This window comes from Pleurodeles waltl, chromosome 4_2, assembly GCF_031143425.1.
Source record: "Pleurodeles waltl isolate 20211129_DDA chromosome 4_2, aPleWal1.hap1.20221129, whole genome shotgun sequence".
In the NCBI taxonomy this organism is placed as follows: domain Eukaryota; kingdom Metazoa; phylum Chordata; class Amphibia; order Caudata; family Salamandridae; genus Pleurodeles; species Pleurodeles waltl.
This window is the reverse complement of record NC_090443.1, coordinates 1,027,429,451-1,027,443,765: the sequence shown is the minus strand read 5'-3', so window position 1 is coordinate 1,027,443,765 and position 14,315 is coordinate 1,027,429,451. Positions and strand designations below refer to the sequence as shown.

At 46.9% G+C, this 14,315-nt stretch overlaps 1 protein-coding gene across 1 annotated transcript in view; it reads left to right on the top strand.

Annotated features, from left to right (window-relative positions):
• The window catches only part of AIP (aryl hydrocarbon receptor interacting protein), a 146,586-nt gene that overhangs the window by 96,598 nt on the left and 35,673 nt on the right, over positions 1-14,315 (top strand). The window lies entirely within an intron of this gene.

The following is a 14,315-nucleotide window of genomic DNA, read 5'->3' as shown; positions in this document are numbered from 1 at the left end:
CTAGGGGAATCCAAGGAGGGGTGACTTGTGTGGCTCGGACCAGGTTCTGTTACCCAGAATCCTTTGCAAACCTCAAAATTTGGCTAAAAAAACACATGTTCCTCACATTTCTGTGGCAGAAAGTTCTGGAATCTGAGAGGAGCCACAAATTTCCTTCCACCCAGCGTTCCCCCACGTCTCCCGATAAAAATGATACCTCACTTGTGTGGGTAGGCCTAGCGCCCGCGACAGGATATGCCCCAAAACACAACGTGGACACATCACAGAAAACAGAGCTGTTTTTAGCAAAGTGACTACCTGGAGATTTTGGCCTCTAGCTCAGCCGCCACCTAGGGAAACCTACCAAACCTGTACATTTCTGAAAACTAGAGACCTAGGGGAATCCAAGGAGGGGTGACTTGTGTGGCTCGGACCAGGTTCTGTTACCCAGAATCCTTTGCAAACCTCAAAATTTGGCTAAAAAAACACATGTCCCTCACATTTCTGTGGCAGAAAGTTCTGGAATCTGAGAGGAGCTACTAATTTCCTTCCACCCAGCGTTCCCCCAAGTCTCCCGATAAAAATGATACCTCACTTGCGTGTGTAGGCCTAGCGCCGGCGACAGGAAACACCCCAAAGCGCAACGTGGACACATCCTAAATTTTGGAAAAAAACAGAGGTGTTTTTTGCGAAGTGCCTACCTGTAGATTTTGGCCTCTAGCTCAGCCGGCACCTAGGGAAACCTACCAAACCTGTACATTTCTGAAAACTAGAGACCTAGGGGAATCCAAGGAGGGGTGACTTGTGTGGCTCGGACCAGGTTCTGTTACCCAGAATCCTTTGCAAACCTCAAAATTTGGCTAAAAAAACACATGTCCCTCACATTTCTGTGGCAGAAAGTTCTGGAATCTGAGAGGAGCTACTAATTTCCTTCCACCCAGCGTTCCCCCAAGTCTCCCGATAAAAATGATACCTCACTTGCGTGTGTAGGCCTAGCGCCGGCGACAGGAAACACCCCAAAGCGCAACGTGGACACATCCTAAATTTTGGAAAAAAACAGAGGTGTTTTTTGCGAAGTGCCTACCTGTAGATTTTGGCCTCTAGCTCAGCCGGCACCTAGGGAAACCTACCAAACCTGTGCATTTCTGAAAACTAGAGACCTAGGGGAATCCAAGGATGGGTGACTTGCGGGGCTCGGACCAGGTTCTGTTACCCAGAATCCTTTGCAAACCTCAAAATTTGGCTAAAAAAACACGTTCCTCACATTTCTGTGGCAGAAAGTTCTGGAATCTGAGAGGAGCCACAAATTTCCTTCCACCCAGCGTTCCCCCATGTCTCCCGATAAAAATGATACCTCACTTGTGTGGGTAGGCCTAGCGCCCGCGACAGGATATGCCCCAAAACACAACGTGGACATATCACAGAAAACAGAGCTGTTTTTAGCAAAGTGACTACCTGTAGATTTTGGCCTCTAGCTCAGCCGCCACCTAGGGAAACCTACCAAACCTGTGCATTTCTGAAAACTAGAGACCTAGGGGAATCCAAGGAGGGGTGACTTGTGTGGCTCGGACCAGGTTCTGTTACCCAGAATCCTTTGCAAACCTCAAAATTTGGCTAAAAAAACACATGTTCCTCACATTTCTGTGGCAGAAAGTTCTGGAATCTGAGAGGAGCCACAAATTTCCTTCCACCCAGCGTTCCCCCACGTCTCCCGATAAAAATGATACCTCACTTGTGTGGGTAGGCCTAGCGCCCGCGACAGGATATGCCCCAAAACACAACGTGGACATATCACAGAAAACAGAGCTGTTTTTAGCAAAGTGACTACCTGTAGATTTTGGCCTCTAGCTCAGCCGCCACCTAGGGAAACCTACCAAACCTGTGCATTTCTGAAAACTAGAGACCTAGGGGAATCCAAGGAGGGGTGACTTGCGGGGCTCGGACCAGGTTCTGTTACCCAGAATCCTTTGCAAACCTCAAAATTTGGCTAAAAGAACACATGTTCCTCACATTTCTGTGGCAGAAAGTTCTGGAATCTGAGAGGAGCCACAAATTTCCTTCCACCCAGCGTTCCCCCACGTCTCCCGATAAAAATGATACCTCACTTGTGTGGGTAGGCCTAGCGCCCGCGACAGGATAGGCCCCAAAACACAACGTGGACATATCACAGAAAACAGAGCTGTTTTTAGCAAAGTGACTACCTGTAGATTTTGGCCTCTAGCTCAGCCGCCACCTAGGGAAACCTACCAAACCTGTGCATTTCTGAAAACTAGAGACCTAGGGGAATCCAAGGAGGGGTGACTTGTGTGGCTCGGACCAGGTTCTGTTACCCAGAATCCTTTGCAAACCTCAAAATTTGGCTAAAAAAACACATGTTCCTCACATTTCTGTGGCAGAAAGTTCTGGAATCTGAGAGGAGCCACAAATTTCCTTCCACCCAGCGTTCCCCCACGTCTCCCGATAAAAATGATACCTCACTTGTGTGGGTAGGCCTAGCGCCCGCGACAGGATATGCCCCAAAACACAACGTGGACATATCACAGAAAACAGAGCTGTTTTTAGCAAAGTGACTACCTGTAGATTTTGGCCTCTAGCTCAGCCGCCACCTAGGGAAACCTACCAAACCTGTGCATTTCTGAAAACTAGAGACCTAGGGGAATCCAAGGAGGGGTGACTTGTGTGGCTCGGACCAGGTTCTGTTACCCAGAATCCTTTGCAAACCTCAAAATTTGGCTAAAAAAACACATGTTCCTCACATTTCTGTGGCAGAAAGTTCTGGAATCTGAGAGGAGCCACAAATTTCCTTCCACCCAGCGTTCCCCCACGTCTCCCGATAAAAATGATACCTCACTTGTGTGGGTAGGCCTAGCGCCCGCGACAGGATATGCCCCAAAACACAACGTGGACATATCACAGAAAACAGAGCTGTTTTTAGCAAAGTGACTACCTGTAGATTTTGGCCTGTAGCTCGCCGCCACCTAGGGAAACCTACCAAACCTGTGCATTTCTGAAAACTAGAGACCTAGGGGAATCCAAGGAGGGGTGACTTGTGTGGCTCGGACCAGGTTCTGTTACCCAGAATCCTTTGCAAACCTCAAAATTTGGCTAAAAAAACACATGTTCCTCACATTTCTGTGGCAGAAAGTTCTGGAATCTGAGAGGAGCCACAAATTTCCTTCCACCCAGCGTTCCCCCACGTCTCCCGATAAAAATGATACCTCACTTGTGTGGGTAGGCCTAGCGCCCGCGACAGGATATGCCCCAAAACACAACGTGGACATATCACAGAAAACAGAGCTGTTTTTAGCAAAGTGACTACCTGTAGATTTTGGCCTCTAGCTCAGCCGCCACCTAGGGAAACCTACCAAACCTGTGCATTTCTGAAAACTAGAGACCTAGGGGAATCCAAGGAGGGGTGACTTGTGTGGCTCGGACCAGGTTCTGTTACCCAGAATCCTTTGCAAACCTCAAAATTTGGCTAAAAAAACACATGTTCCTCACATTTCTGTGGCAGAAAGTTCTGGAATCTGAGAGGAGCCACAAATTTCCTTCCACCCAGCGTTCCCCCACGTCTCCCGATAAAAATGATACCTCACTTGTGTGGGTAGGCCTAGCGCCCGCGACAGGATATGCCCCAAAACACAACGTGGACATATCACAGAAAACAGAGCTGTTTTTAGCAAAGTGACTACCTGTAGATTTTGGCCTCTAGCTCAGCCGCCACCTAGGGAAACCTACCAAACCTGTGCATTTCTGAAAACTAGAGACCTAGGGGAATCCAAGGAGGGGTGACTTGCGGGGCTCGGACCAGGTTCTGTTACCCAGAATCCTTTGCAAACCTCAAAATTTGGCTAAAAGAACACATGTTCCTCACATTTCTGTGGCAGAAAGTTCTGGAATCTGAGAGGAGCCACAAATTTCCTTCCACCCAGCGTTCCCCCACGTCTCCCGATAAAAATGATACCTCACTTGTGTGGGTAGGCCTAGCGCCCGCGACAGGATATGCCCCAAAACACAACGTGGACATATCACAGAAAACAGAGCTGTTTTTAGCAAAGTGACTACCTGTAGATTTTGGCCTCTAGCTCAGCCGCCACCTAGGGAAACCTACCAAACCTGTGCATTTCTGAAAACTAGAGACCTAGGGGAATCCAAGGAGGGGTGACTTGTGTGGCTCGGACCAGGTTCTGTTACCCAGAATCCTTTGCAAACCTCAAAATTTGGCTAAAAAAACACATGTTCCTCACATTTCTGTGGCAGAAAGTTCTGGAATCTGAGAGGAGCCACAAATTTCCTTCCACCCAGCGTTCCCCCACGTCTCCCGATAAAAATGATACCTCACTTGTGTGGGTAGGCCTAGCGCCCGCGACAGGATATGCCCCAAAACACAACGTGGACATATCACAGAAAACAGAGCTGTTTTTAGCAAAGTGACTACCTGTAGATTTTGGCCTCTAGCTCAGCCGCCACCTAGGGAAACCTACCAAACCTGTGCATTTCTGAAAACTAGAGACCTAGGGGAATCCAAGGAGGGGTGACTTGCGGGGCTCGGACCAGGTTCTGTTACCCAGAATCCTTTGCAAACCTCAAAATTTGGCTAAAAAAACACATGTTCCTCACATTTCTGTGGCAGAAAGTTCTGGAATCTGAGAGGAGCCACAAATTTCCTTCCACCCAGCGTTCCCCCACGTCTCCCGATAAAAATGATACCTCACTTGTGTGGGTAGGCCTAGCGCCCGCGACAGGATATGCCCCAAAACACAACGTGGACATATCACAGAAAACAGAGCTGTTTTTAGCAAAGTGACTACCTGTAGATTTTGGCCTCCAGCTCAGCCGCCACCTAGGGAAACCTACCAAACCTGTGCATTTCTGAAAACTAGAGACCTAGGGGAATCCAAGGAGGGGTGACTTGTGTGGCTCGGACCAGGTTCTGTTACCCAGAATCCTTTGCAAACCTCAAAATTTGGCTAAAAAAACACATGTTCCTCACATTTCTGTGGCAGAAAGTTCTGGAATCTGAGAGGAGCCACAAATTTCCTTCCACCCAGCGTTCCCCCATGTCTCCCGATAAAAATGATACCTCACTTGTGTGGGTAGGCCTAGCGCCCGCGACAGGATATGCCCCAAAACACAACGTGGACACATCACAGAAAACAGAGCTGTTTTTAGCAAATTGACTACCTGTAGATTTTGGCCTCTAGCTCAGCCGCCACCTAGGGAAACCTACCAAACCTGTACATTTCTGAAAACTAGAGACCTAGGGGAATCCAAGGAGGGGTGACTTGTGTGGCTCGGACCAGGTTCTGTTACCCAGAATCCTTTGCAAACCTCAAAATTTGGCTAAAAAAACACATGTCCCTCACATTTCTGTGGCAGAAAGTTCTGGAATCTGAGAGGAGCTACAAATTTCCTTCCACCCAGCGTTCCCCCAAGTCTCCCGATAAAAATGATACCTCACTTGCGTGTGTAGGCCTAGCGCCGGCGACAGGAAACACCCCAAAGCGCAACGTGGACACATCCTAAATTTTGGAAAAAAAACAGAGGTGTTTTTTGCGAAGTGCCTACCTGTAGATTTTGGCCTCTAGCTCAGCCGGCACCTAGGGAAACCTACCAAACCTGTGCATTTCTGAAAACTAGAGACCTAGGGGAATCCAAGGATGGGTGACTTGCGGGGCTCGGACCAGGTTCTGTTACCCAGAATCCTTTGCAAACCTCAAAATTTGGCTAAAAAAACACATGTTCCTCACATTTCTGTGGCAGAAAGTTCTGGAATCTGAGAGGAGCCACAAATTTCCTTCCACCCAGCGTTCCCCCACGTCTCCCGATAAAAATGATACCTCACTTGTGTGGGTAGGCCTAGCGCCCGCGACAGGATATGCCCCAAAACACAACGTGGACATATCACAGAAAACAGAGCTGTTTTTAGCAAAGTGACTACCTGTAGATTTTGGCCTCTAGCTCAGCCGCCACCTAGGGAAACCTACCAAACCTGTGCATTTCTGAAAACTAGAGACCTAGGGGAATCCAAGGAGGGGTGACTTGTGTGGCTCGGACCAGGTTCTGTTACCCAGAATCCTTTGCAAACCTCAAAATTTGGCTAAAAAAACACATGTTCCTCACATTTCTGTGGCAGAAAGTTCTGGAATCTGAGAGGAGCCACAAATTTCCTTCCACCCAGCGTTCCCCCACGTCTCCCGATAAAAATGATACCTCACTTGTGTGGGTAGGCCTAGCGCCCGAGACAGGATATGCCCCAAAACACAACGTGGACATATCACAGAAAACAGAGCTGTTTTTAGCAAAGTGACTACCTGTAGATTTTGGCCTCTAGCTCAGCCGCCACCTAGGGAAACCTACCAAACCTGTGCATTTCTGAAAACTAGAGACCTAGGGGAATCCAAGGAGGGGTGACTTGCGGGGCTCGGACCAGGTTCTGTTACCCAGAATCCTTTGCAAACCTCAAAATTTGGCTAAAAAAACACATGTCCCTCACATTTCTGTGGCAGAAAGTTCTGGAATCTGAGAGGAGCTACAAATTTCCTTCCACCCAGCGGTCCCCCAAGTCTCCCGATAAAAATGATACCTCACTTGCGTGGGTAGGCCTAGCGCCAGCGACAGGGAACACCCCAAAGCGCAACGTGGACACATCCTAAATTTTGAAAAAAAACAGAGGTGTTTTTTGCGAAGTGCCTACCTGTAGATTTTGGCCTCTAGCTCAGCCGCTACTTAGGGAAACCTACCAAACCTGTGCATTTCTGAAAACTAGAGACCTAGGGGAATCCAAGGAGGGGTGACTTGCGGGGCTCGGACCAGGTTCTGTTACCCAGAATCCTTTGCAAACCTCAAAATTTGGCTAAAAAAACACATGTTCCTCACATTTCTGTGGCAGAAAGTTCTGGAATCTGAGAGGAGCCACAAATTTCCTTCCACCCAGCGTTCCCCCACGTCTCCGATAAAAATGATACCTCACTTGTGTGGGTAGGCCTAGCGCCCGCGACAGGATATGCCCCAAAACACAACGTGGGACATATCACAGAAAACAGAGCTGTTTTTAGCAAAGTGACTACCTGTAGATTTTGGCCTCTAGCTCAGCCGCCACCTAGGGAAACCTACCAAACCTGTGCATTTCTGAAAACTAGAGACCTAGGGGAATCCAAGGAGGGGTGACTTGCGGGGCTCGGACCAGGTTCTGTTACCCAGAATCCTTTGCAAACCTCAAAATTTGGCTAAAAAAACACATGTTCCTCACATTTCTGTGGCAGAAAGTTCTGGAATCTGAGAGGAGCCACAAATTTCCTTCCACCCAGCGTTCCCCCACGTCTCCGATAAAAATGATACCTCACTTGTGTGGGTAGGCCTAGCGCCCGCGACAGGATATGCCCCAAAACACAACGTGGACATATCACAGAAAACAGAGCTGTTTTTAGCAAAGTGACTACCTGTAGATTTTGGCCTCTAGCTCAGCCGCCACCTAGGGAAACCTACCAAACCTGTGCATTCTGAAAACTAGAGACCTAGGGGAATCCACAAGGAGGGGTGACTTGTGTGGCTCGGACCAGGTTCTGTTACCCAGAATCCTTTGCAAACCTCAAAATTTGGCTAAAAAAACACATGTCCCTCACATTTCTGTGGCAGAAAGTTCTGGAATCTGAGAGGAGCTACAAATTTCCTTCCACCCAGCGTTCCCCCAAGTCTCCCGATAAAAATGATACCTCACTTGCGTGTGTAGGCCTAGCGCTGGCGACAGGAAACACCCCAAAGCGCAACGTGGACACATCCTAAATTTTGGAAAAAAACAGAGGTGTTTTTTGCGAAGTGCCTACCTGTAGATTTTGGCCTCTAGCTCAGCCGGCACCTAGGGAAACCTACCAAACCTGTGCATTTCTGAAAACTAGAGACCTAGGGGAATCCAAGGAGGGGTGACTTGCGGGGCTCGGACCAGGTTCTGTTACCCAGAATCCTTTGCAAACCTCAAAATTTGGCTAAAAAAACACATGTCCCTCACATTTCTGTGGCAGAAAGTTCTGGAATCTGAGAGGAGCTACAAATTTCCTTCCACCCAGCGTTCCCCCAAGTCTCCCGATAAAAATGATACCTCACTTGTGTGGGTAGGACTAGCGCCCATGAAAGGAAAGGGCCCAAAACACAACGTGGACACATCACATTTTTTTATAAAAAGCAGTGCCTACCTGTGGATTTTGGCCTGTAGCTCAGCCGACACCTGAGGAAACCTAGCAAACCAGTGCATTTTTGAAAACTAGAAACCCAGGGGAATCCAAGATGGGGTGACTTGCGGGGCTCTGACCAGGTTATGTTACCCAGAATCCTTTGCAAACATCAAAATTTGGCCCAAAAAACACTTTTTCCTCTCATTTCGGTGACAGAAAGTTCTGGAATCTGAGAGGAGCCACAAATTTCCTTCCACCCAGCGTTCCCCTAAGTCTAAAATAAATTTGCCCCCCCACCCTCCCCCGCCGGGAGCGACCCTTGCCTACGGGGTCGCTCCCCCTGCGTGACATTGGCACCAAAAAACAAATCCCCGGTGCCTAGTGGTTTCTGCCCCCTTGGGGGCAGGTTGACCTAAACTCAGCCAATCTGCCCCCAAGGGGGGCAGAAATGGCCTAAATACAATTTGTCCCCCAGGGGAGCGACTTTTGCCTGATGGGTCGCTCCCCATCTCTAAAAAAAAAAAAAAAAAAGAAAAAAAAGAAAAATTCCCCTGGCGCCTAGAGGTTTCTGCCCCCCCCCCCCCCCCCCCCCCGGGGGCAGATCGGCCTAATAATAGGCCGATCTGCCCCCCGGGGGGGCAGAAATGGCCTAAAATAAATTTGCCCCCCAACCCCCCCCCCCCCCCCCCCCCCCCCCCGGGAGCGACCCTTGCCTACAGGGTCGCTCCCCCTGCGTGACATTGGCGCCAAAAAACAAATCCCCGGTGCCTAGTGGTTTCTGCCCGCTTGGGGGCAGATTGACCTAAAATTGGCCAATCTGCCCCCAGGGGGGCAGAAATGGTCTAAATACAATTTGCCCCCCCCCAGGGGAGCGACCCTTGCCTGATGGGTCGCTCCCCATCTCTAAAAAAAGAAGCAACAAAAAAACAAAACACAAAAAAAAAATTGCCCTGGCGCCTAGAGTGTTCTGCCCCCCAACCCGGGGGCAGAAATGGCCTAAAATAAATTTGCCCCCCCCAACCCCCCCCCCCCCCCCCCCCCGGGAGCGACCCTTGCCTACGGGGTCGCTCCCCCTGCGTGACATTGGCGCCAAAAAACAAATCCCCGGTGCCTAGTGGTTTCTGCCCCCTTGGGGGCAGATTGACCTAAAATCGGCCAATCTGCCCCCAGGGGGGCAGAAATGGTCTAAATACAATTTGCCCCCCAGGGGAGCGACCCTTGCCTGATGGGTCGCTCCCCATCTCTAAAAAAAAAAAAAAGAACAAAAAAAATAAACACAAAAAAAAAAATTGCCCTGGCGCCTAGAGGTTTCTTCCCCCCCTGGGGGCAGATCGGCCTAATCATAGGCCGATCTGCCCCCAGGGGGGGCAGAAAAGGCCTTCCCAAAAAATTGCCCCCCCCTGGGAGCGACCCTTGCCAAAGGGGTCGCTTTGTTGCGTGACATTCGCGCGCAAAAACAAACTCCCTGGTGTCTAATGGTTTCTGCCCCCCTTGGGGGGAGATTGGCCTTATCAAAATAGGCCAATCTGCCCCCAAGGGGGGCAGAAATGGCCTAAATATATATTGCCCCGTAGGGGAGCGACCCTTGCCTAAGGGATCGCTCCCCACCAAAAAAAAAAGAATTCATCACAAAAAAAAAAAAAAAAAAAAAAAAAATGGTCCCTGGTGCCTAGAGGTTTCTGCCCCCCCTGGGGGCAGATCGGCCTAATAATAGGCCAATCTGCCCCCAGGGGGGGCAGATAAGGCCTTCCTAAAAAAATGCCCCCCTGGGAGCGACCCTTGCCCAAGGGGTCGCTCCCTTTTGCCAATTTCAAGAAAAAAAAAAAAATCCCTGGTGTCTAGTGGGGTTTCAAAAGCCGGATTGCAAGCAATCCGGCTTTTGAAACCTGTGAGAGACTTCAAAGGGAAGGAAATACATTTCCTTCCCTTTGAAGCCTCTCGGGGCCTCCCCCATGGGATTGAAAAAGAAATGCAAAAGCATTTCTTTTTCAATCGCGCTGGAAGCTCTGCTTCCAGCGCGATGGGGGAGACCCTGTGACTAATCAGCGCGCGCTCGCGCGCTGACGTCACAGGGGGGGTTGGGGGGGTCGGGGGTGGGAGGGGAAGGGCTTCCCCTTCCATCCCTGACTTGGGGGGGAACCCCACAGAGGGAGCGAGAGCGCTCCCTCTGGGCTCTGTGCACAGGACGTAATGGTTACGTCCTGGGCACAGCAGCACTGTGCCTCAGGACGTAACCATTACGTCCTGGGCACAGAAGGGGTTAATTTTATCAATTGTCTTGTGTGTTACAGAACCAGGTACACAGATATTTAATGGACTTAGGTTGCCTCCTGAAATGAGAGGAACCTAGGACAAGATGAGGTACAGTGAACATTAAGAGCTATATCTTTAGTTTTGTCTCTATTTAAAGAGCAGCCAGAAAAACCAAATAAGTTTTTGATTATATCTTGTATGGAAGGAATAGCCTTATCCAGTTTTTCTGCAAAGATTCAAATATTCTCCACATAAGCAGCTGTTTTTGTGACCATATCTCCAAACTGCATTCCTTCAATGTCTATGGACATATTTAACATAGGGATCAAGGGGTCGATGGCTAATTAAAAAACAAAAATGTCAAAGGTGACGGTGTACAGCTTTGACAGGTGCCCTGGTCAAGTGAGACTGGGGAGGATAGTTCCTCATTGACTGATGTGTGTGTGGTAGGCGTGGCATAAAAGGCCATGTTGATGTAGATGTCCCTGAGGTTAAACCTAGTCATTACGACCTCCAAAAAAGGTCAGGAAACCTTTTTCAAGGCCTTCTCCACATTTAGAACTATGGCAGCTGCGATTGGAGCTTGTAGAAGGGATGCTTTTTCGATGACATGGCAAAACAAGCGGATGTTATCATTTGCCATCCTGCTTTTGACAAAGTCTGTCTGTGAGGGCCAAATCAGCTTTGTTATTAAATGGGTGACACGGGATGCTAAGATCTTAGCATAAATTTTGATTTCCATGTTCATTAAGGAAATTGACCTAAAGTTTTTTTTTTGGATCGGGGGGGGGATCTTTCCTCTCTTTTGTACTCAGAACAATAATGGCCTCCGCAGCAGTACCGGATACTGACCCCATGAACGGAAAGTTATTTAGCATCTTCTCCAGCAGACCCTAATAATGGGACCAGAGGCTTTGCAAAAACTTATGGGGGGGCCTCTGGCCCAGGGCGGAATGAGATTAATCACCTGCCGCATCTTGCTCTGTTCTGTTGGCTTGTTCGGTCTTCTGTTTTCTTCAGGAGAAAGGGCTTTTAGCGGTAAGGATTGAAGAAATGTTAAACAGGCCTCTTTGGGAGTAGATACTGAAGAAATATCTGGAAGATATTAAGAGTATCAGTTATTTTTGTTTTGAGGGAGCCTTGGAGTCTTAAGTTTTAGAAGTCAGTGTGGAGTTATTCTTAAATTTTAAATAGCAGCTAATCTTTTCCCCACTCTAAATAGAATAGTATCTTCCTCGTCTCTGCCAGGACCCTTGTGTGTGCGTTTATTCACATTTTTATTATCTACTTATTTCAGTTTTTTTAATTGAGTCAGGGCAGAAGGGTCAGGCCACGAAAAATCATAAAAATTATACTAGACCTGCAGGTCGAGTAGCTTCAATAATCTACTTGACCTAACTGTAATGTACTTGACCTGGAAACGGGTCTCAAAATTGTGTGATCATAGGCAAATATTGTATTTTACAGTCGTCTTTTTCTTCATTCTCACATGAGTTCAGCATTTCTGTTGTAAAAAAATCCTTTTTTGTTTGATTAAATACACTAAACGTTTGCTCCATGTTTAATAAATCTAGCCCACATATAGGGTATACATGATCCATGCATGACTTGCCTCTTAGTTTACTAATAGCTTTGCCATCAGGGCAGGAGTGTTTCTCCATTTATGTTTAAACACTCACTTTTAATAAATATATTACTAAAGCATGATGTGGTAGCGCACTGCCATTTACAGACAATCAATTTCCAAGAAATGTCGAAAAACCTTCTCCCTTGCTTGCAGCTTTACTGATACAACTATATAGTGTATTAACAATAATCTGTGAAAATTGGGTTTCAGAAAACATTTATCATATGCACATCACCAAGTAAAGTGGTCTAACTTTTTTTCACCCTATTAAAATATTTTTTTCACCACACAGAAGTACAAAAAATTGTCTTTCACAGCTACTGAAATATATTTTGAAATGTTTGTAAAGTTGACTTGGTTAAATAAATGTTGTGTGTTAGGAAAAACCTGATACCAAAAGCCTTTCACTTCACATAGGTCAGACAGTTCACCTTAATAAATCCTGGAACTCTGTAGTCACAAGGAAAACTATTTGCATTGTAAGAAGACAAACAAACTTTTGACCTCTGTCTCTGAACACAGAGCAATTGTGACAAGAATAAGATTTAAAGGCATCTTAATTGCTAATTCAGTCTCTGACTGAACAGAACACATGTTCTTTGTCCACTCCCCAGAATGGTCCAGTGGAATCTAAAAATAGCTCGAGTGGTCGGGTTCATTTTTTGAAGAAAATTGAGAGCACATAGGAAGCAAGTCATAGGATATGGGCGCTCACAGTGAGTCAATATAATAGCATTAACATTCCAATTTTAACATGGTGCTCCTGGCAAGAGGATCTTCCTAACTCCTCTAATGTTTCCAGGGAAACTCACAATGACAAAACACAGCTGTCAGGGCACCCATGAATCTATAATTCCAAGTAAGTAATATATCAATATGTAATGTATAATGGCATTAATACCATGGAGAGTTTCAAGCTCAATTTATTGTTCAACAAAAAAGTTCATCATAGTAACCACAGAATTGTCCTTTGACATCCATGTTCATGTAGTAAACACAGTATTGAAGTCAGTATCCATGTAGCACATACAGCCACAGCCAACACGTGTTTCGTCCTATGAGAACAGTACTCTCACGGACTTCATCAGGGCTTAACTCAAATTATATCTACATGTATAACCAGTATCATTAAGAACCGTCCAGAGTCTGAGTAAAATATATATAATATCCAACATTAGGATGCAAATGAAGTATTCAAGAACCGTTTCCTGTTTATCTCATGGAGACACACAATGCTGACTCAAGTTGCTTGTTCCCAGCTCCACCTAGATGTTGCGTGCCTCCCCATTACTTCTACATGATCGGCACAGGAACGTTCTTAGAGTATACACCTGCAATTCACAGTCAGTTTTTGAACCCTGAGGGGCTTTCAACCTCTCAATAGAATTTCTTGGGATTTGATGTCTGCCGATAATTTGTCTTTAAAGGATCTAGGGCCAGATGTAGCAAGCAGTTTTGCCCATTCTGTGTCTATGGGAAAATGTGTTCTTACATATGGCCCCTAATTTCTTTGTTTTTCTTTGACATCTGGCATATCACCTGTCCTCAAAAACATATTTCAAGGTGTTCCAAAGGGTGACTGGAGAACAGACTGAGTAAGTGTTGTCTCCTAGGAAAATCTTAATGCATAGTTCCCAAACATCCGCTTAATTCTCTAGAATTTAAGAGTTCATTCTCCACGACCTTTTTTAGGTTGGGACAGAATCCTAATAGAACTAGAGATAGCTGCATGATCAGAAATAGTGATGGATTCAGTGGTAATGGTTACGATGTCTTGTAACTGTGCATTGTCAACAAATATATAGTCCGTTTTAGATAGACTATTGTGTGGGGGAGAGAAGAAGATGAAGTCATTAACTGTGGGGTTATGGAGCATCCACACATCTGCCAGGGCATATGCAGTGCAGACTGAACACATTGCTTTATGGGCTTTAGGGGTTCTATACTTGAAGGCCAAGTTCCTACCCCAAAAAAATACAAATTGGTAAGTTAAATTCTGCTCCCAGAATGATACGGGCTTTTATGGGAAGCAGGGCCATTTTGGCAGCCAAGTTAGGCTAAACGACAGGGTCATCTATGGTTGGTGCATATGTTTATTGCACACACTTCTAATTCACCTTCTTGAAGGCAAGTAATTGGCGATCTACTCCTTTCGGCCTGCTCTGGCGTAATGATTTGAAGACCAGAATTCCTGGATATTAGTGAAACAATCCCATTCTTCTTAGACTACGCCAGGAAACATGAAAGGTCATGCTCCAAGCCATTGCACATAGAGAGCGTCTCTC